We start from the raw sequence: 24,199 nt of genomic DNA, 5'->3' as shown, positions 1-24,199 counted from the left end.
GTATTAAGTAAGATAGCTTTGCTGAGAAAAGCAAGAAGTCCAGCTCTGTACAAGAACAAGCTTAGGCAGCTATGAAACTTAAAATTAGTCATTAAGGAAGTCCTTTGACAGATCACTTCAAACTTAAAGAATCCATAAGGAAAGACAACAAGGGTTTGAATAAAGAGTTTACTGACCAAGCATGTAAGTGGAAAACAATGAGGAATGGGTTTAAGATATAAAACACAGTCAATAATCAGGTTTAAACAAGGAGGTAAAAAAAATGACTGCAGATGCTGGAAACCAGATTCTGGGTTAGTGGTGCTGGAAGAGCACAGCAGTTCAAGCAGCATCCAAGGAGCAGCGAAATCAACATTTCGGGCAAAAGCTCTTCATCAGGAATAAAGGCAGAGAGCCTGAAGCGTGGAGAGATAAGCTAAAGGAGGGTGGGGGTGGGGAGAAAGTAGCATAGAATACAATAGGTGAGTGGGGGAGGGGATGAAGGTGATGGGTCAGGGAGGAGAGGGTGGAGTGGATAGGTGGAAAAGGAGATAGGCAGATAGGACAAGTCCGGACAAGTCATGGGGACAGTGCTGAGCTGGAAGTTTGGAACTAGGGAGAGGTGGGGGAAGGGGAAATGAGGAAACTGTTGAAGTCCACATTGATGCCCTTGGGTTAAAGTGCTCTGAGGCGGAAGATGAGGCGTTCTTCCTCCAGGTGTCTGGTGGTGAGGGAGCGGCGGTGAAGGAGGCCCAGGACCTCCATGTCCTCGGCAGAGTGGGAGGGGGAGTTGAAACGTTGGGCCACGGGGCGGTGTGGTTGATTGGCGCGGGTGTCCCGGAGATGTTCCCTAAAGCGCTCTGCTAGGAGGTGTCCAGTCTCCCCAACGTAGAATGATATTAGTGAATGTGCAGGTAAAACTTTGATGGATTTGAAAGGCTCCTTTAGGGCCTTGGATAGAGGTAAGGGAGGAGGGGTGGAGGCAGGTTTTATAGTTCCTGCGGTGGCGGGAAAGGTGCCGGGATGGGAGGGCAGATTGTAGGGGGGGGCGTGGACCAGACCAGGTAGTCAGGGAGGGAACAGTCTTTGTGGAAGGCGGAAAGGGGTGGGGAGGGAAATATATCCCTGGTGGTGGGTTTTTTTTTGGAGGTGGCGGAAATGTCGGTGGATGATTTGGTTTATGCAAAGGTTTGTAGAGTGGAAGGTGAGCACCGGGGCTTTCTGTCTTTGTTACGGTTGGAGGGGTGGGGTCTGAGGGCGGAGGTGCGGGATGTGGACGAGATGCGTTGGAGGGCATCTTTAACCACGTGGGAAGGGAAATTGCGGTCTCTAAAGAAGGAGGCCATCTGGTATGTTCTGTGGTGGAACTGGTCCTCCTGGCAGCAGATATGGAGGAGGCGGAGGAATTGGGAATACGGGATGGCATTTTTGCAAGAGGTAGGGTGGGAAGAGGTGTAATCCAGGTAGCTGTGAGAGTCGGTGGGTTTGTAAAAGATGTCAGTGTCAAGTCGGTCATCTTTAATGGAGATGGAGAGGTCCAGGAAAGGGAGGGAGGTGTCAGAAATGGTCCAGGTAAATTTAAGGTTAGGGTGGAATGTGTTGGCAAAGTTGATGAATTGCTCAACCTCCTCACGGGAGCACGAGGTGGCACCAATGCAGTCATCAATGTAGCGGAGGAAGAGGTGGGGAGTGGTGCCAGTGTAATTACGGAAGATCAACTTTTCTACGTAGCCAACAAAGCGACAGGCATAGCTGGGGGCCATACATGTGCCCATGGCTACCCCTTGGTCTGGAGGAAGTGGGAGGATTCAAAGGAGAAATTGTTAAGGGTGAGGACCAGTTCGGCCAAACGAATGAGAGTGTCGGTGGAAGGGTACTGTTGGGGACGTCGGAGAGGAAAAAACAGAAGGCTTGGAGGCCCTGGTCATGGCGGATGGAGGTGTAGAGGGACTGGATATCCATGGTGAAGATGAGGCATTGGGGGCTGGGGAGACTGAAGTCTTGGAGGAGGTGAAGGGCATGGGTGATGTCTCGAACGTATGTGGGGAGTTCCTGGACTGGGGGGATTGGACAGTGTCGAGGTAGGTAGAGATGAGTTCGGTGGGGCAGGAGCATGCTGAGACAATGGGTTGGCCAGGGTGGTCAGGCTTGTGGATCTTGGGAAGGAGGTAGAACCGGGCAGTGTGGGGTTCCCGGACTGAGGTTGGAAGCTGTGGGTGGGAGATCTCCTGTGGTGATGAGGTTCTGTATGGTCTGGGAGATGATGGTTTGGTGATGGGGGGTGGGGTCATGTAAACAAGTACATGAGGTCACGAGTACGTGACCAAACTTTAGAGGATATCAACACTTAATGTCATCACCCGAGTCATTACAAAGGCAGTTTTGTTATCGCTATTCTAGTAATGTGATCAAAAGACTAGCAAGTTCATCACAGGCACAGTAGGAATATGGTGAGGACATCATGTTCATCAGCAAGAGTTTGATTGACATGCTTAGTGGGCAAAAACTGTAGAAATACTAAAGATTGTGAGTGCCATTTTCAGAGTAGCCTGAGAGAGCATGAGATTGGTAAAAGTGCTGGTACCGCTACTTTGCTGAGGTTTTAGAACCTCTCCTTAGACTAGGGCTTGGTGTCTTGTTATTCTGTAATTGTGATACTGTAGTAAATGTTTAAATAAACGTGTTAAACCTTTAATGGACTGCTAGTAAGAATTTTCCAGGCAATTGAATGATCTCAGGGAAAGAACCAGGGAATGTTGCGTAGACTCCAGTGGGGAGTCCTCCCTTACCCATTGAAGCTCTCGTGGAGGCTTTGACAACCTGAAATGTTAACTTGTGTTTTTCTCTCAACAGCTGCTTCATGAAATGCTAGGTATTTCCAGGGCTTATTTATGACATCCTTCATTAAGAACTTCAAATGAACTAATGAGGAGAGCACCAATTTAAAACTGAGATGAGGAGAAATTTCTTCTCTGAGGGTTGACAGTCTTTGGAACTCCTTATTACAGACAGCTCTGGAGACAAAGTCCTGGAGTATATTTAAAGCCAAAATACACGGATTCTTCATCAGTAGGAGAGTGCTGATTCAGAAGGTGTTACATATTCCAATTTTCAAAAGTTATTTTCTAAATTACCACATTGTAAATATATTAGCAGTATTAAAGCATACACTGAGGATGCAAAATTCAGAGAGTATGGTGATTTATTTTCCCAGATGCAATGCAAGTGCACAATGCTCTTCCACAGTAGTCAACATCAGGACCACCGCTCTTTTTAATTATGGTTTAGTCTTAGATAGAAACCTTAATTTTCATATTCGGAGACAAAACTTAACTTGCAGTGGAGGCCCAGTCTCTGGATTCATTTAAGAAAGAGTTGGACAGAGCTCTCAAGGAATGTGGAATCAAGGGTCATGGAGATAAGGCAGGAACAGGATACTGATTAAGGATGATCAGCCATGATCATATTGAATGGTAAAGGCAGAATGGCCTACTCCTGCACCTATTGTCTATTGTCAAACGTAGTCAACAATAGAAGACAGTATCGTAGTAAACCTTGGGAAAACTTACACTGATGAAACATGGAAATATTCGTGGCAGATTACATTTAATGCAAAGTAGTAGTAGTAATGCAAAGCACAGGCAGAGGAAACACAAGCTGCAAGTTTCAATTTTAAAATGGGGGTGCAGGAACATGAGTGCTAGAGATTCATACATGCATACCTGATGCTAACCAAGGAAGTTAAGGAGAGCATTAGGTTGAAAGAATTAGCATATGAAGAAGTCAAAGTAAGTGATAGCCCCAAAGACTAGGATAAATTCAGAATCCAGCAAAGGAAAACTGAAAAGGTAATGAAAACAGAAAATAAACGACAAAGACAAACTAGTGAGGAAAATGAATAGAAATTGACAATACAGCTTATTTAAGTTGCCTCACAGCACCAGGGACCCGGAAATCGATTCCAGCCTTGGACGACTGTCTGTGTGGAAGTTGCACATTCTCCCCGTGTCTACGTGGCTTTCCTCCAGGTGCTCTGGTTTCTCCCACAGTCCAAAGATGTGCAGATTAGATAAACTGGCTGTGCTAAATTGCCCATAGTGTTCAGCGATGTGTAGGATAGGTGCATTACTCGGGGTAAATAGTGTAGGGAATGGGTTTGGGTGGGTTGCTCTTCAGAGACTCAGTATGGAGCTGTTGGGCTAAATGGCCTATTTCCACACTATATGTATTCTATGATGGCTCTGTGAGAAAAGGATGAGACAGGTGAAAGTGAACATAGGCTCTTTGGAAAAAAGGCAGAGGTGGGTACTGCAGATGCTGGAGATTAGAGTGGTGCTGGAAAAGCGCAGGAGGTCAGTCAGCATCTGAGGAGCAGGAAAATCAACATTTCAGGCAAAAGCCCTCCATCAGGAACGACCTCATTCCTGATTAAGAGCTTTTGCCCGAAACATCGATTTTCCTGCTCTTCCGATGCTGGCTGACCTGCTGTGTTTTTTCAGCACCACTCTAATCTTGATCCTTGGAAAATGAACCTGGAGAGACTGTTTTGGTGAACAAGGAAATGGCAAAAGAGTCAAACAGATATTTTCCCATCACTGAAGTAGTATTAAACAAACAAATGGGGATAAAGGCAGATAGATCCCCTGGGCCTGATGGCCTGCATCAAAGGATCCAAGAAGAGTTGTTACAGGGATTGTGGATGCATTGTTATAATTTTTGAAAAATTCTTGGATTTTGAAGAAATACAAAATGATCAGGAAACTGCTACTGAAACTAAAACTGACACCCCTTTTCAAAAAAGGAGGGGCAAAAAGCAGGCAAATCAATTATTAAGGAAGTAGCAGCAGAACATCTGTAAACTCATAATTTAATCAAGCAAAGTCAGCATTATTCACGAAAGAGTAATCATATCATCATTTATAAGAGATCTGAGGAAGTATCAACCAGAGTGGACAGAGGGAAACCAGCAGATGTGTTGGATTTGGACTTCCAGAAGGTGTTCCACAAGGTACCTCACAAAGGTTAAGTCATAAATTAACAGCTTACTGTGTTGGAAGTAATATTTTGGCATTGACAGACAATTGACTCATGTGCAGGAAACTGCGAGTGGAGATATGGGGTTCTTTTTCAGGTTGGTGACACATGACCAGTGGAGTCCCACAGAGATCAATGCTGAGACCACAATTGTTTACTTGAGGAAAGAATCAAAAAGCCACCTATTCCATTTGTAGCCACCTTTGCAGTTGACACAAAAATAGGTTGAAAGATAGATTCAGGAGGGGTACAAATAGCTGAAAGGGAGATATTGATAGACAAAGAAAGTGGGCAAAAAGATTGGCAAATGGAGTACAATTTGGGAAATACAAAGTTGTTCATTTTGGATAGGAGAACAAAACAACAGGATATTATTTAAATATAGAAAATCTGCAGGAATCTGCATCACAAAGGGATGAAACAAAGAGCTAGCACACCGATGCAGCAAATAATCGGTTAGGTTAATGGAGTGTTGGCCCTTATTTTAAGGGATTTGGAGTATAGGAGCATGGAAACCCTACTGCAACCATACAAGTTGCTGACAAGATTACATCAGGAGTATGATGAGCAATTTTGGTCTCCTTATTTAAGGAAGATATAATTTCAAGGGAGGCAGTTCAGAGAAGATTCACTAGGATGATTCCTGATTATGGAGGGAGTGTCTTATGAGCAATGGCTAAACAGGTTGGGATTCTACTCATGAGAGTTTTGAAGAATGAGAGCTGAGCTCATTGAAACGTACAGGATTCTTAACAGATTAAATGTTGAGAGGATGCTTCCCCTAGACTTGGCGTCTAGGACCAAGTAACATAGTCTCAGAATAAAGTGGCACCAATGTAAGACTGAGATCCTTGCGCATATTTAAGGCCAAGACAGATTTTTGATCAGCAGGGAAACCAAGGATCATGGGGAAACATGAATGGAGAAAGCAAAGTGAACGTGAGGGACATCAGATCAGCCATGATCCCAATGGAATGGCAGTGCAGGATCAAGGAGCCGAATGGCCTACTCCTGTTCCTTCTTCTTATGGTCTTACCTCATGAAGTGGCGAATAATCTAATAAAACTATCAAACAAAAAGTTATTGGATCCTAAGATATATCAATCAACAAAGTGAACACAAAAGCAAAGCCAAAGCTCAGAAAATCATTATTTTGGAGTTTTGAGCACAATTCTGAGCACGACACTTTAGGAAGGATATTATGCCCTTGGAGGAATTTAGTTTTAAATTCACTAGTGGGATGTGGGTCCATGCTCAGTTGCCCATGAGAAGATGGTGGTGAGCTGCCTTCTTAAATCACTGCAGTCCATTTGCTGTAGGTACACTCAATGTCCTCAGGAAAAGAATTCCAGGAGTTTTACCCAGCTGCAGCAAAGGAACAGCAATATATTTCCAAATCAGTATGGCAGGTAGCTTGGAGGGGAACTTGCAGATGGTGGTGTTAACACATATTTGCTGACCTTGTCCTTGCAAATGGAAGTGGTCATGGGTTTGGATGGTGCTGTATAAGGATCTTTGACGAATGCCTGCAGTGCATCTTGTTGCCAGTACACACTGCTGCTACTGAGAATTGGCGATAGAGGGCTGTATGCTTTTGGATGTTGTTCCAATCAACCAGGAGACTGACCAGAACAAAATTGGTTCCCTCAATACAATATTGAGAGGAAACTGGACAGATGAGATTGTTTTCCTTTAAGATGATAAGGTTAAAGAGGAGATTTAATAATGATTATTCAACATTGTGAAAAGCTGTGGTACACGAGACATGAAATAATTTCCATTGGCATGAAATTTCATAAGCAGAGGATACAATTATAATTCAAGATCATTGACAATGACAGAGTGAGTGGAAGGTGTTGTTGCATGCAAATGGGAAGAATTCTTTTTAAAAATATTCAATGTTGTGATCTGGAATGCAGTACCTAGATGAAAGCAGAGTTAAGAACAATATTCAGAACTAAACTGACTGATATATATCTGATATTAAAGCCACATTTCAGTCATTTGGGAACACGGTCAAGCATGGCTGCATATGGTACCTCTGACATTTCAACCCAACTGATATGGGACAAGCTATTCGCAAGGCAGTATCATGAACATCTGCTTTGTGGGGCCGTGAACAGAGATCATCTCCTACACCATTAGAAAAGTATCAACTGGGTGGAAACAAATCATTAGATATGATAATTTAGACATTGAGACTGACAATGAAATAAATGTTTATAACGCTCATCTTGTCACTTAAGCCAGGCAACTGAAATGAAGTTGCTATGTCCACATGTGACTCACTGGTCTGTTGGATAGGGAAGGTTATGTATCAAATACACCATGGACTAGATGGCTGAAGCAACTAGATTATCTTCAGAATGGAACAAGTAATTGAGATGGTAAAGTAACAAGACACCTGCTGGTTTTCTCTCTCTCTCTCTCTCTCTCCAGAGAATTGGAATTATTTTTGACTTTGAACATGAGACTTTAAACAGAACAACTCAAATCAGCAACTGTGGTCTCCAAAGGAACAGGCAGAACATTCTGCTACATCTTTAAATTTCCCTAACATGAAAAGCAGCAAGATCATCAAGATCAAGATCAACTTAAAGCCATTTCAGTCACCAAACCTTAACAGCCATACACCATTTCAATTTTCTTAGACTCTAAATCGCTTAATCTATCATCACACTCTAATCTATTTGTGTCAGTGTGAGAAAGGCAGAGCCTTTTTTGAATTATATTTGAGTACAATAAAAACTACCTTAAAAAAAATAAGAAAACTTGACTATGTTTTGTGATCTAAGCACTTACAGCAGGAAACACACTGAATTGGCAAGTATGTCTTTTTCAAATGACCTGTCATGGTCAAATGTGGAGTACGAGAAAGTTAAGACTCAAACAACTCAAATAACTCTTTCACGGAGCTGGAACAGGCACAATCAAACACCACAGAAGGCCTCTTGTTCTAAGCTTCAATCTCTGCCTCAGCTGAATTAACCCAGGTTCCTTCATCTCCTTGCAAAATGACAATTCAACAAACTATTCCAAACGTTCACTCTTATTTGGCAAGGAAGAAACTTCAATCATTCAGAGAACTCCTATCTCTGCATAGTTTAAACACCTCAAACACCTCTGCCCAATCCTTTCCAAGCTATTGAATTGAAATAATCAACTTGGGCAAGCTACCCATCTTTCCGAAGCTGTCATACTTAAAATTGGGTACAATACTTCAAACTAATGATTTTCTGAAGGTTTAATCCTGTTTCTGTATACACTTCCTCTAGTTATGAAGCCAAGGATCAAATAATTTTTAAACAGTTTTATTGGATTGTCCCACCACCTCTTAAGATATGCATGCATTAAGTCCTAGAACTTACATGTCTGCACCGCCTTCAAAAATTTAATTTTTCAGTTTCTTCATGTTCATGACCAACATGGATTTTATGACAATCGATGGATTAGCTTTGATTTCTATATTTATTGGGTGAATCTAAATTCCACCATTTACCATTGTGGAATATGAACCCATGTCCTCAAAACATTAACCCATGTAATCTCTGAACTACCAGTCAGTGATATTACCACAAAGCCACCATACACATTTTGCTTTGAACTTAATAGAGCCAGATCTTTAATTAAACTTGGACAACTAAGATTCTTTAAGCCAGAAATGATTTTTATATGTACCTTCTAAAACTTGCCCAAAGTCAACATTTCACATACTATGTGAAAAATCAAACTGGGCACACCACTCTTCATAGTTCAACCAATGGATCTTCATGACAGATTGGTATTATAGAACATAGAACAGCACAATACATGAACAAGCCCTTCATCCCACTGTGTCTACACTGACCGTGATGTCATACTAAACTAATCCAAATCCCTGCCTGTTCATGTGTCTGTCAGAATGTCTCTTAAATATTGTTATTGTATCTGCTTCTACCACCATCCCTGGCAGCATGTTCCAGGCACCTATTGCTTTCTGTAGAAATACTTGCCTTGCACATCTTCTTTGAACACGTTCCCTCTCTACCTCAAATCTATGCTTTCTAGTATTTGACATTTCCACCCTGAGACCCTGAGTATCTACCCTAGATATACCTTTCAATTTTATATACTTATATCGTGTCACTCCTCAGCCTCTGACGCTCTAGCAAAAACAATCTAAGTTTGTTCAATTTCTCCTTATAGCTAATACACTCCAATCCAGACAACATTTTGGTAAAACTCTTTTGCACCCTTTCTAAAACCTCCACATCCTTCCCATAATGTGACATTCAGAACTCCACACAATACTCCAAATGTGACCTAACAATAGTTTTATACAATTCTTTAGTTCTGAAGGTGGTGACTGGACCCAAAATGGGGTAATTCTGATTTTTCTCTCTGGATGCCGCCAGACTTGCAGGGTTTTTCCAGTAAATTTTGTTTTCATACAGTTTTATATAGCTGCAACATGGCTTGCCAACTTTTATACTCAATGCCTTCAATCATGAAGGCAAGCATAACGTATGTCTTTCTACTACCTTATACACCTGCATTGCCACTTCCATGGAGCTATGGACTTACATCTAAGATCTTTCCGTGTATCAATGCTCCCAAGGGTCCTGCTTTACACTTCCTGCTCATATCTAAACTTCCAAAATGCATCACCTCACTTGCCCAGTCTGCCATTTCTTGGCCCAATTTCCCAACTGATCTATATCCTCCTGCATCCTTTGACAATCTTCCCTCACGAGTCAAAACTTCAATATTCATGTAATGTGCAAATTTACTAATCAGAAAGTCTATATTTTCATCCAAATTGTTTATATATATTATAAACAAGAGAGGTCCCAGCAACAATCCTTGTGGAACATGACTGGTCACAGACCTCAAGTCAGGAAAACACCCCAGCACAACTACTCTGTCTTGTATCAAAAAGTCAATTTCGTATCCAATCTACCAACTCACTGTGGATCCCATGTGACACTCTTTTTAGACTAGGCGACCAGGAGAGATCTTGTTTACATGCATTTTATTGAAGCATTTGACAAGATCCACTTCCTCACCCTCAATTATCTTTGTCACTTTCTCAAAAGACTCAAACAAATTTATCAGACAAGACCTCCCCTGCATCAACAAGTCTATTCTTATCCAAATGAGAGTCCTTTAATATATACTGAGTGGTTTGCTTCCATATTACTTATTACTCTATTAGCTGGAGCCATGACTTGATGATATTATTCTTTGAGTTCATAACCAATGTGTACAATAATACTCAGGTAAACAAAATGACTGCAGTTGCTGGAAACCAGACTCTGGAATAGAGGTGCTGGAAGAGCACAGCAATTCAGGCAGCATTCGAGGACCAGTAAAATCGACGTTTCGGGCAAAAGCCCTTCATCAGGAATAAATGCAGAGAGCTTGAAGTGTGGAGAGATAAGCTAGAGGAGGGTGGGGTGGGGAGAAAGTAGCATACAGTACAATAGATGAGTGGGGGAGGGGATGAAGGTGATAGGTCGGGGGCAGGTGGAGTGGATAGATGGAAAAGAAGATAGGCAGGTAGGACAAGTCACGGGACAGTGCTGAGCTGGACTTTTGGAACTAGGATGAGGTGGAGGAAGGGGAAATGAGGAAACTGTTGAAGTCCACATTGATGCCCTGAGGTCGAAATGTTCCAAGGCAGAAGATGAGTCGTTCTTCATCCAGGCATCTGGTGGTGAGGGAGAATGGGAGGGGGAGTTGAAATGTTGGGCCACGGGGCGGTGTGGTTGATTGGTGCGGGTGTCCCGGAGATGTTCCCTAAAGCACTCTGCTAGGAGGCGTCCAGTCTCCCCAACGTAGAGGAGACTGCATTGGGAGCAACGGATACAATAAATGATATTAGTGGGTGTGCAGGCAGAACTTTGACGGACATGGAAAGCTCCTTTAGGGCTTTGGATGGAGGTCAGGGAGGAGGTGTGGGCGCAGGTTTTGCAGTTCCTGCAGTGGCAGGGGAAGGTTCCAGGATGGGAGGGTGGTTTGTAGGGGGGCGTGGACCTGACCAGGTAGTCACGGAGGGAACGGTCTTTGCGGAAGGCGGAAAAGGGTGGGGTCTTTTTGGAGGTGGCGGAAAGGTCGACGGATGATTTGGTTTATGCGAAGGTTGGTTGGGTGGAAGGTGAGCACCAGGGGCGTTCTGTCTTTGTTATGGTTGGAGGGGTGGGGTCTGAGTGCGGAGGTGCGGGATGTGGACAAGATGCGTTGGAGGGCATCTTTAACCACGTGGGAAGGGAAATTGCGGTCTCTAAAGAAGGAGGCCATCTGTTGTGTTCTGTGGTGGAACTGGTCCTACTGGGAGCAGATACAGCGGAGGCAGAGGAATTGGGAATACGGGATGGCATTTCTGCAAGAGGTAGGGTGGGAAGAGGTGTAATCCAGGTAGCTGTGGGAGTTGGTGGGTTTGTAAAAAATGTCAGTGTCAAGTCGGTCGTCTTTAATGGAGATGGAGAGGTCCAGGGAGGGGAGGGAGGTGTCAGACATGGTCCAGGCAGATTTAACTTCAGGGTGGAATGTGTTGGCGAAGTTGATGAATTGCTCAACCTCCTCCCGGGTGCACGAGGTGGCACCACTACAGTCATCAATATAGCGGAGGAAGAGATGGGGAGTGGTGCCGGTGTAATTACAGAAGATCGACTGTTCTACATAGCCAACGAAGAGACAGGCATAGCTGGGGCCCATACGTGTGCCCATGGCTACCCCTTTGGTCTGGAGGAAGTGGGAGGATTTGAAGGAGAAATTGTTAAGGGTGAGGACCAGTTCGGCCAAACAAATGAGAGTGTCAGTGGAAGGGTACTGTTGGGGACATCGGGAGAAGAACACCTCATCTTCTGACTCGGAACAGGACCATCCAGGTCATTACAAAAAAGTGGAATGAGCTTAACACAGGAATCCTGAGTCCGTATCAGTGCGACATCAAATCAGGGCTCATCCACAACCATTAACTGAGAAAATGAAATATATACAATAATGACATCAAAAGACAGTGATGCTTACAAGCTTTGAAGAAAGCTTTTAAAAATGACCTTCAAAAATATAATTATTTTAACATCACTTTGATTAAAATTAATTTGACTAAAAGAAAAGAAAGTCACGCTTTATAACAGACACTCAATTATTAGTTCAGGGAAGAACTACAATTAGACACAAAAGATTCAAATGCAACAGAATAAAAACCCTCTATAATCAGTAACCTGGCCAATTTGTTGAGGTTCAACTAATCAAAACAGGCAAGTAGCAAATTCCTAATCAGTTGGCAAACTTAATTTTGTAAATCCTGTTCCAATTCAAAAAGAATCCCTACTGCAGTCAAAAGATAGGGAATTACAAATCAGCAAAGAAATTCAGTACAGTCATTGAGAAAACATCATGGTCTTAAACCTCAAGTAAACCACCAAATTCAAAGCACGTTCGGGAACATACATAGATCTATAAATACAAATGAAATATATAGATCTTATACATACGATGGCATTGCTGATAGACACAATGCTTAAAGACAGAAATATTACTTGTTCCACACAAATCAACAGAAGAATCTGGACACAACCTGGCCTAAGTTCATAAGGCTTTACTGCTGTAAGAGAAGTCAAGTTAGAAGTTATTTTCTTTTTCTGCAGAAACCTCTGATGAATGCAGGAAAATTGCTTTTGCCCCCACCTTCCACTGTAATGTGAAACAGTGAATTGTGACAGACATTTATTTTAAATAGCATTGATCTCTGTTGCTATTATTAAAGTATTAGGGAACTAACCCACTTGGCAAAGGTCAGTTATACATCACATTTTGCAGAAATCACACTTACAGGTTGCTGCATTAGAGCAAGATGGATTTAGATTTAGATTACTTACAGTATGGAAACAGGCCCTTCGGCCCAACAAATCCACACCGGCCCTCTGAAGAACAACCCACCCAGACCCATTCCCCTATAGTTAGCCCTTCACCTAACACTACAGGCAATTTAGCATGGCTAATTCACCTAATCTGCACATCTTTGGACTGTGGGAGGAAACCAGAGCCCCCAGAGGAAACCCATGCAGACACGGGGAGAATGTGCAAACTCCACACAGACAGTTGCCTGAGGTTGGAGGTGAACAAGGGTCTCTGGTGCTGTGAGGCAGCGGTGCTAACTCTTATCCAAAATGCAGGAGGTAGTTGAAGCAAACAATGTAACCACATTAAAGGGAAGCTAAAGAAAGTAGTAAGTGTAGGAAATACAATCTCTACATGTTAGAAATCAAACATTACAGCAGACCTGAGTCACAAACAGCTTAAAGAGATTGTGAAAGAAGAAAAGAAGATATGGTCATATTCCATAATGGCTGCAAAGATAACATGAAATCATTCTAAACTTGCAAACGTGTACAACATACCAATTGTATTGCAACTTGACGATGCATCAGATATCGTTTGTTGTTTTAAATATGATTAGATTTAATTATAAAAAGAACAATTTAAAAAAACCTATTGCATAGAGATACCACAAATTAAATGTGCATTGCGCTGTTATTTCTGTATGCTCCATACAGTATATTCCAAATCACACTCGAGTGCTTAATTTACCATTTTTCAAAACATGAAATAATTAAAGCTACTTTAAGTTGCATGCAACAATCTAGATGTACATCGACACATTCTAGTTCGCAGTTGGCATTCAAAAGGAAGGAAGAAAGATGAATACAAGTGAGTTTCAGATCCTCCAGACAATAGGAGTACTTCACAATGTGTAGTCAATCAATATCATTTGCAGATAATCCGTGTACAGAATGATTTCTCAAAACAGCAAATAGAAAATGATCAGATTTTTAAGAGGTATTGCTTAAAAGAATGGATACTTGGACAACAGCAGCACTTTTCTATTAGAGTATTGAACAAATTGGTTAAACCAAACTGATTTGTTTAACGTCCTTCTGGTCAGCAATTCATTCTAACCAAGAATCTGCAATTGAACGTTGGAGCCATCAGACGTAGATCTACAAGCCACTGTCAAAATTTTGTTTCATTGCTGCCACCTTTGACCAACAGTCCCAATCTTGAGGGCTACAACTGAGAAAGTAAACTTATTGTAAGATGATGGGGAAATCAAACTGAGCAATGACTTAATTGACTACATTCTCACTTTCTGGGAAGATCGATCTAGTAGATGTGGAGCAGGTGTTTCCTCTTGTGGTGCAATCTAGAATGAAAGGTCAGTTTTAGGATTGAGGGTGGCAACTTAAAAAACAAAGATGAGGAGGAATTACTTACCTCAAAAGATCATGACTTTGTGGAATTCAATACCCCAGACTATGGTGGCTGCTGGGATACTGAATAAATTTGAAGAGATAGGAGATTAATCATTGATGGGTTAAAGGGTTATAGGGAACCCACAGGAAAGTGGGACTGAGACAGAGATGAGTCCAGCCATGATCGTATTGAATGGCACAGCAGCCTTGAAGGCTGAATTGCCTACTCTTGCTCCGAGCTCTCTGTTCTTACTTGCCGATCTCTCTCACACTTGTTTTAAGACTGCATCAATAAAAAAGATCATTGCCTAGTCCTGAAAGATAAATTCATCTACACCTCCAAAATGCACAGAATATCATAAACATCATGTAGTGACAAGTTGAAAATAGTCCTAGCAGGCTAAAACTGTGAATTTAAAAGACATTGTGGGCAGTCAGCAGCAGCTGAATTGTTCTTAACCACGATCTCATAACTGTGCACTTCATAACCAAACTCGGAAACAAATCTTGGATCTCTGGAGAGTGAATAGGCCATGCCAAGAACATGGATATTTAGGATGGGCAAGCTGTATGAACTTGCCCATCCTCAACGATGGCAGAGGACAGAATACAAGAGACATGCTGAAATGGTTGTACATGCATTCAGCCAAAACATCAATTGTGAGGAATTTATATAAGAGACATAGTGACCGAGCACATGGACAGGTATCAGCCAATCAAGAAAAAAAATTGGGCATTTTTAAAAATTCTTCCATAGAAATGTTAGCATAAGCTAGCAAGGCCAGGATTTGGTATCCACTCCCAACTACCCTTGGTCATTAAATTGGGAGGGTTTTCGACCAGTGATATTAAAAAGTACAACAATATAGTTCCAAGAAAAATGGTGTGTAGCCTGTATGGGAACTAGCAGTTTCTGGTGTTGTGCATTTGCTGCTGTTCTTCGCCTAGATGTTGGCAAGAACACTTTTGGAAGGTATTGTCAAAAGGAGGCTTGGTCAGTTGCTGCAGTAGATTTTGGCAGCAACAGTGTGCATTGGATACATGTGCCAAAGATGCAGGGAGTGAATTAGAAGGTGGAACATGGCTGCACTGTTGAAAGATTAAATTGGACTATTTCTCCAGACATCAATGTAATATTAAAGGGTTAAACTGCACTGACTGAACATTTTAGAAGTGGTGGGGACAACATTCTTGCAGAAATGCGGATGACTCCTACTCTATTTAAACAGTCATTTGCTGCTACTGTCCTATTATTATCAAATTGAACTATCATTCTGTCACTTCCATTCAAAAATGTTTTCATAGCCATTCCCTGAAACTAGGTATGTCACACCTGCATTGTCTTGTGGAATCACTGAGTCAGGAATCATCTGCATAATGATTCCCCAGGATTAGAGCATTTACACTGGCATTATCTCTGAGGATGACCTTATCCTACCATTGAACTTGGGGTAACATATGGTTAGGGGAGAGTGGCCAGAGTAATTGTGAGTATTACCAACTGACCTGTATAAAGGTATTCTTTGTTCAGGTTCTCTTTGACTCAACTTCACATGCCTGCAAGGAGGGTCAAAAGGGTTCACCGAGCTTGTATAAGCTTTAATAAGTTAACTGTTTGCAGAAGTTCGTGTTTGCGAATTGCATCATATGTGTGAAACCTCGGGAAAAGAACCTGACAGTGCCAATCAAACAGACTGCTTGATCCTTAATAGGTGGTGTTCAGCTGCTTGACTGTATCCTTCCAAGCAAGTGGAAAATATTTTATTAAACTCTTGACTTGTGCCTTGGTGGACAGACGTTTGAGGAGTAGGGAAAGTTACTCGCCTCAGAATTTCCAAACTTGAGCTTGTTCTTGTAAATACAGTATTTGTACCAAGTGGGTCAAAACCATTGTTGCTGAATGGTAGCATCAACTATGTGCTGGTGAGGATTTTAGTGACAGTCATCATAGAATCCCTACACTGTGGAAGCAGGCCATTTGGCCCATCGAGTCCACATATTGTTAAACTCAAGGGGCCAACTGTTCTTGCTCATTGAATGTCATTTATATTCCCTCTAAAGGTGCTGCCCAAGTGGTCAGATGATATTCCATAAAGTGTTGTCCTGAACCACTGCCACTCCACTCCTTGAGAAACTTTCTACTTAAAGCAGCACTGCCCAGAGGGGAGACTGCATCCTAATGATTTTGAGCACATCCCCTCTTTGTAACCAATATGCCTGCCTGAGCTGTTGCAGAGCTGCAGAGGCAGTGAAAGTCACTGAGAAGCAGCTGTTCACTTGTCTGTCACACCCAAACCAGACAAAGAGATGGGAGGATGCAGTGCGACCAGAGAAATGGAGTGAATTTAAATTTTTACACCAAACCACAAGGTTATTCAGTGAAGAGGGATGCAGGCAAGCTGAGCCGGTTGCTAAAGTTGGCCCATGAGTTTGGGAGAGAAGAGAGGATGGAAAGTTGTAGACCATTTTACTGTAAAGCCATGTTATCACATTACTTACTTCTTATTTAAGAACCTTTTTTGTGTCTCTTCCTGCAAAAGGATATGTTTGGAACCTGATCCATTTTATTTCCTCATCCCCATTCTTGTATCTTGATTTTAGTGCACATTTTAAATTTAGTTCCCCTGAAGGATGGCAAAGATTTAAGCAAACTTTGACTGCTACATTAGCCTAAGCTGGAATATTTTCTGGATCATGTCCCATATTGGCAGAGAGTATTTCACTATCTGAAGTACAAATAGTATCAGACACTATGCAATCAAAAGAACTATATCCTAACTTCTGACTACATGATTGAAGAAAGTACACGCGCAAGTAGTTGCATATGGTCGCGCCTCAAACTCTACCCTGACAGTCTCCTGCAGTGATGCTGTCTACATCAAGACGATTGATGGTTATCAGAGGACATTTTACATTATGCTAGGTGGGTTATTGCTTGGTACTAGTAATAACAATAACATTAGCAAATTTGCTGATGATACTAAGCTGGGTGGCAGGGTGAAATGTGATGAGGATGTTAGGAGATTAAAGGGTGACCTGGACAAGTTAGGCGAGTGGTCAGATGCAGTTTAATGTGGATAAATGTATGGTTATTCACTTTGCTGGCAAGAACAGGAAGGCAGACTACTATCTAAATGGAATCAATTTAGGTAAAGGGGCAGTACAGAGAGATCTGGGTGTTCTTGTACACCAGTCAATGAAGGTAAGCATGCAGGTACAGCAGGTAGTGAAGAAGGCTAATAGTATGCTGACCTTCATAACAAGAGGGATTGAGTATAGAAGCAAAGAGGTTCTTCTGCAGCTGTACAGGGCTCTGGTGAGACCACACCTGGAGTACTGTGTGCAGTTCTGGTCTCCAAATTTGAGGAAAGACACTCTGGCTATTGAGGGAGTGCAGCGTAGGTTTACGAGGTCAATTCCTGGAATGGCGGGACTACCTTACACTGAAAGACTGGAGCGACTAGGCTTGTATACCCTTCAGTTTAGAAGACTGAGAGGGGATCTGACTGAGATATATAAGATTATTAAAGGTTCCTGCTGGTGGCAGGAAACATGTTTCCGCTGATGGGCGAGTGCCAAACCAGAGGACACAGCTTAAAAATACCAGGTAGACTATTTAGGACAGAGATGAGGAGAAACTTCTTCACCCAGAGTGATGGCTGTGTGGAATGCTCTGCCCCAGAGGGCAGTGGAGGCCCAGTCTCTGGATTCATTTAAGAAAGAGTTGGATACAGCTCTCAAGGATTGTGGAATCAAGGGTTATGTAGATAAGCAGGAACAGGATACTGATTAAGGATGATCAGCCACGATCATATTGAATGGTGTTGCAAGCTCGAAGGGCAGAATGGCTTACTCCTGCACCTATTGTCTATTGTTTCCAACTAGTGGAAACTATTCCCACTGAATTAAGTTTGCTGGGGTCCCGGATGTCACACTCAATGTTACCTTGCTGTCAAAGCTCTGAAGTCAATTCCTGCACCATCAACCCCAATCCAAAGACACAATCACATTTGAACATCTTAATACTGCTGAGACCATCAGCAGATTATTTTCCTTGAATATTGCTTTGCCTCTCTCAATCATTCCTAAACATTAAGACTTTGATTTTTGCTATCCTTGATTACAACTTAGGTATATTATTCCTCCATTCAACAGATTGGCACTCAAACCCCTTCTATTGCAAATGGGTCAAAAGAATTATGACTGAGTGGTATTAGTTCCACCTATTGGTGATAGTCATATGGAGTTATGGGCAGAGTAGCTTAGCATCTTGATGTAATAAGAACCAACATCCAGAGCTTCCTCACTGTGCATTGTATCAATGTAATTTGCATATGCTAACATGGAATAAGCCACTTCTTGTTCAATACAAGAGGCTCATCTAATTAGGTGTTGGTGTTATAGTTTAAAACTACCCCTCTAAAACAGCTGACTGACATTGATGTCTGAGAGTCAAAACTGAATTTTAACTTCAAGTGTAGGGATCTTCAGATCTCTGCCACACTGGACAAAGCAGGCCCTGACAATCCCTACACTTGAAGTTAAAATTCAGTTTTGATTCACAGACATCAATGTCAGTCAACTCTTTTAGAGGGGTAGTTTTAAACTGTAACACCAACACCTCACTTGGTTTCACTCCAACCTATCCAATGCAGCACAACACAATGACTTTTGGTTCTAACCACCCTCAATCAGCACCTCATTTATAACTCAATATTCTGCTCTGGGCCACAACCTATCCTTCAGTTATCATATCTATGTGATTCCCAGCATACAGTTGTATGCTGGTACGATACACAAGTTTTAATTCTGTCATACAAAAAACATTAAATCATGTCAATACTGGGAATTTGAAGTAAAACCAAAATCACTAGCAACACTCTGGATCAAGCAGAGTTAACATTTCAAAACAGAACTGATGAAAGGTAATTGATCTAAAACATTAACTCAATTTCTCCCTCCAAAAAGATAATGCATGAGCTGTTAAGTACTGCCAACACTTCTGGCTTCATGATCTAATTCTCTGACATGGGCTTTAATTCCATGGCCCCCATACTTATCAGATGTAAAAGCTGAGGAAGAGAAAGTTATTCCTTGAACAACATATGCAAGACCAGAGCCATCTGACTTCCACTGAGAACACCTTATTACTTTGAGTCCAGAAGTTTGTTAGTATACTACTGAACTTTGTTTATTACTGTCGCATATACCATGTTACAGTGAAACGTTTAATTTGCATGCTATACAGATAGATCATACTATACAAAATGCAACAGGCTAGCAGAACAGAGTAAAGAGGTAAAAACAATGACTGAAGATGCTGGAAACCAGATTCTGGATTCAGGATTAGTGGTACTGGAAGAGCACAGCAGTTCAGGCAGCATCCAAGGAGCAGCACAGAGTGCAGACTACAATATTACAGCCGCAGAGAGAGAAAGAGAGAGAGAGATTAGAATTAACATTCAAGAGATCCATTCAAAAGTCTGATTACAGTGGGGAAGAAGCTGTTCTTAAATCTGTTTGTACATGTATTCAAACTTTTCTATCTTCTATCCAAAGGAAGAGCACTGAAGAGAGTATAACCAACTTTGGAGAGCTCTGTGTTTATGTTGGCTGCTTTTCCGAGGCAGTGGGAAGACTAAATGGAGTCAATGGATGGAAGGCTGGTTTGCTTGATGGACTGGGCTGTGTTTGTGATTCTCTGTAGTTTCTTGCGGTCTTAGGATGGGTAGTTGCCATATACGCTGTGATGCATCCAGATAGGATGCTTCCAAGGTGCAACTATAAAAGTTGGTAAGACTCCTCGTGGACATGCTGAATTTCCTTAGCCTCCTAAAGAAGTAGAGATGTTGTGTTTATTTGACCGTTGCATCAACATGGGTGGACCAGGACCGATTGTTGCCAACCATTACTCCCAGAAAGTTCTCAACCATCTTTACCTTGGCATCACTGCTGCTGAAAGGGGCATATCCTTTTTTGAAGGATTGACTCCATTTCTTGAAGTCAATGACCAGAACCTTTTGTTTTGCTGATGTTGTTAATGTCAAGATTACAGTGGTGCTGGAAATGCACAGGTCAGGCAAGATCAGAGGAGCAGGAAAATTGACGTTTTGGGCAGGATCCTTTCATTAGGAAAGCCCTTCCTGATGAAAGGCTCCTGCCGGAAATGTCAATTTTCCTGCTCCTCGGATGCTGCCTGACCTGCTGTGCATTTCCAGCACCACTCCAATCTTGACTCAAATCTACAGTCTTCACTTCCGCCTGATGTTGTTAACATCCCACCTCAATCACTTACACTGGGAGCTCATTCCATATACATACCATCCTGTCTAAAAATGTTGCCCCCCTAGTTTCCCTTTCTTCAGATTGGCCAGATGATCCAAGGTTGGATGGTCACATCTTATCTAGTTTCAGCCAATTTCAGTCTTCTTTTCAGATAGGGTTTGACTCAAAAAATACAAGCTTTGAAACCAAAGTCAGTGCATCTAACAGGACAGCTGACATCTATTTCGACAACCATTGCACATGCTATATGAATCACTGATTTATCAAACCATGGATTCCAGCATAGTACAACCAGGGACTGCAACCCCAAATCCTCTGCTTTGTTATGCTTCTCCTATGTTAAATATACATAATAAATCAGGAGTTCTCCCAGATATATGCATTATCACATTCTAAAAGCATCCATCAGAAAATTCAAAAAAGCTGTTTGCTTCCTTATAATCTCATTACATCCCAGTTGCACTTCATAGACACTTCTGTATGTTGGAAAATGCCAACAGCAGTGCTTGCTCCCACAAGTGGGCAATGGTGTCAGATAGGGCAATTAAAAAGAGCAATGCTAAGATGTGGAAATGCGTTTCTGCATACCCCAATGTCAACAAAAACTCTTCATTCTTGAGTAAGCAAATTAGAAGGGAAAGAAAACCAAGTTGAATTGAGAGTGGCGATGATATCTTTATGAATGAGGTAGTAAGAATGATTGCTCTTTAAACCTGCAGAACAGGTTACAATGCATTTAAATTGGTCTGACAATTGAGGGATGTTTTGAAGTATACTCTTGTTGCCTATAAATAAATGAGGTGCTTGCACTTTCCTGACCAGAAAAAAGTGTTAAATCAAAAACTATTTGTTCTAGAAAGAAAATAACAGCCTGCATCATTTGAATCAGCAAGTTTTAAAATGTCCACGGGCAACAGAAAGATCTAATATTCCCAGAATCAAACTGAAAGTGTTTCGACATACCAACAACGCTAAATGTCCTGCCAGCTCCCATATAAATGCAAACTGATGCTAAAAATCAAGAGCTCCGTGAAAAACTCAATTCAAATAAATGCAAACCAGCACTACTGTGTTGCCAGTGAATTATGACAACCCTAAATCATTTTAGTTTATACGAATCAGGATTCCTCGCACATGAGGGAAGTGTCGTTTTGGTGCGAGGTAATATTGCACACTACCAGAAATGGCAGCTGTGGGTGGCTAAACAAACAGACGAGAATCGACACTTTCGTGTCAACCGTGTTATTTATACGTTTTCACACTTCTGGGGAAAGAAGAATGTGATGGGGAGATTCCTGACTTTCCAGAAACAACAATTAACAATACAGATCTACCAAGTAAGTCGTGAGCACATCCAACGTCAAAAGAAAACAATGATTCAAAAGTCCACGTCTGCCTCGAATGTTTTAAACGTTTCATCCTGCTTAAATTAAATTCATAAAATACAACCCACAGTGCGATGCATAAGTACATAAGCAGTGGACTAACAAATGCAAGTTAAGGCCAAAGACAAATGTCACGACAGACAAAAAAAAACTTGACCAAACACTATAAACCTTTCCCGTTTCAGAAAGAAAGTTAGAGAACAAAAATGTGCGGTGAATACTTTCCCTTTGGTGCTGAACGCCTACAACAGTAAGTGTTGATGGGAGGATGTGAAGAGGCTGCTGAAACCACGATCATGATAATAACAACAAACACTGGGGCCAAGATGGCGACAAAGCAGGGCAATAACATTGGCTGCCTACCCACCTCCACTGTGGGAAACACTCAGCGTCAGTCCACTTCCATTCGAGTCCTTTCTTCCTCTTCTCTCTCTCCAGCCCTGCGCATCAATCCAATCTATTTCCGAGGGATCGGTGTCTAATTTTCAGGATAAAAATATATTTCCCTTATCAGCCAGTCCAATGCTACTGCGCCGCAATTATTTTTCCTCCTGTCTAGGTGCTCGTGCTCGACGCTCCTCGCGCTGGCTAGTGCGCGCGCGGGGATTCCACCAAAACACGGAAGGAGGCGTCCGCGAGCGCGCGTCACCTCCCTCTCGGACCTCGACGTCACAATCAGGGGCCATTGTTGTGTTTCGCCAGCTGCCAATCATCCGAGTCCTGGGTGGGTGTGTCTGTTCGCGGTCTGAGTGCTGCTGCTTGGAGCAGCTTGGAAACAAGACCAAACACGGAAGGACAGCGCTGAACTCAGGCAGAGTCAAATGCCAGTGCTTTGCACTGAACAATTTGCCCACTTTTCTCCTCTCTATCCCCAGATCATTGACTGGAGGTGTCTGGCTGCAGCTCTGATGAGGGGATCATAAACCTGAAAAGTTAACTCGCGCTTCTCTTCACACCATGCTTGCCTGATTTGTTGAGCAGTTTCTATTTGCAGGGGACAATGCAGTGCGGGGTTGCGTGTTCGGCACGGTGTTTTGAGCCATCAGGAGGTATTTTCTTCTCATGTTTCACACTCGTCGAAGGGCCGACATTTTCTCACGATTTATTAACGAGAAGCGCATTGACCATTATCAAAGGTTTTGCTCCACTGTTACAGTGCATCCTGCTAATAAAAGACAAACGGCTTGATATTAATTGTTTCTGTCTCCACAGATGCTACCTGACTTCGGTATTTCAAAACCTTTACTTTTCGGGCGATAACTTTTTAAAATTAGATTGTTTTAAACCAACATTTCCCATACTTTTTCTAGTCCGTTATGTCATTTCCAAGCTTGAAATTTGTTATGGCCCCTGAAGGAGAACTGTGAGCGCAGACGTTTAACTGTAATGTTGTACCATGGTCACAGTTCTGGAGTTTGCGATTCCAGCATTTCGAATTGCAACTCCAGTTGGGGCCCCACCCGACTGTTCTCATCTGCCCTTCACCAGGACATTCCTATATTTGCATTACGACACACTGGATACCCGCTTCATTTTCATTACAGGTTATACTCCTGTTTCACTAACCCTTAATTTTTCATGTGTTGGATTTCAAGCACCTGACATCTGTAACATATTTGTGAACTCGACGTTTTATAATGGATAGAAATTAGATGAGTCCATTCGGCCCATTAGACTTGCTATGTCATTCGAAATGATCGTGGCTGGTCATTCAACTTCATAATTGTAAGAATAAGGAACTACAGAATCTGGACATGTGAGACAAAATAAAAAGTTCTGGAGAAAGCTGGTCTGCCAGCATCTGTAGAGAGGAAAAAAAAATCACGTTTTGAGCCAAATGTCACTGCTCTTCAAATATTAACTGTTTTTCTGTTTACAGGTGCTGCCAGACCTGCGGAGTTTCTCCAAGACCCTCTTTTTGTTTCTCATCCAACTCAGCAACCTGTTCCTGCTTTCTCTCTTACCTTTTCTCCCCTTTAACTCTCAGAGCTAAATCTAACTTTTTCTTGAAAACATTCTATGTTTTGGCCTCAATTGCACTTTGTGATAGAGAATTCCACAGGCTTACCACTCTCTATTTTCAGTCATAAGTGATCTACCCCATATCCTTAAATTGTGATCCTTGGTTATGGATTTTAGAGTCATAGAGATATACAGCTAAGAAACAGATACTTGGTCCAAATCATGAATGTTAACCGGACATTTAAGAGGCATTTGGATAGGTATATGAATAGGAAGGGTTTGGAGGGATATGGACCGGGTGCTGGCAGGTAGGAC

General features: G+C 42.1%; 1 protein-coding gene across 2 annotated transcripts in view; it reads right to left on the bottom strand.

Moving 5' to 3' along the window:
- The window catches only part of gpbp1l1 (GC-rich promoter binding protein 1-like 1), a 104,403-nt gene extending 81,883 nt beyond the window's left edge, over positions 1-22,520 (bottom strand). For both annotated transcript variants that reach the window (XM_060829853.1, XM_060829854.1), the window contains exon 1: positions 22,290-22,520. The gene's annotated coding sequence lies outside the window, so the exon portion shown is untranslated. The remainder of the gene's footprint in view (positions 1-22,289) is intronic.
- Between the last annotated feature and the right edge of the window lie 1,679 nt (positions 22,521-24,199).

This window comes from Hemiscyllium ocellatum, chromosome 9, assembly GCF_020745735.1.
Source record: "Hemiscyllium ocellatum isolate sHemOce1 chromosome 9, sHemOce1.pat.X.cur, whole genome shotgun sequence".
NCBI lineage: Eukaryota > Metazoa > Chordata > Chondrichthyes > Orectolobiformes > Hemiscylliidae > Hemiscyllium > Hemiscyllium ocellatum.
The sequence above is the reverse complement of the archived record's forward strand: the minus strand, read 5'-3'. Positions and strand labels throughout refer to the sequence as shown.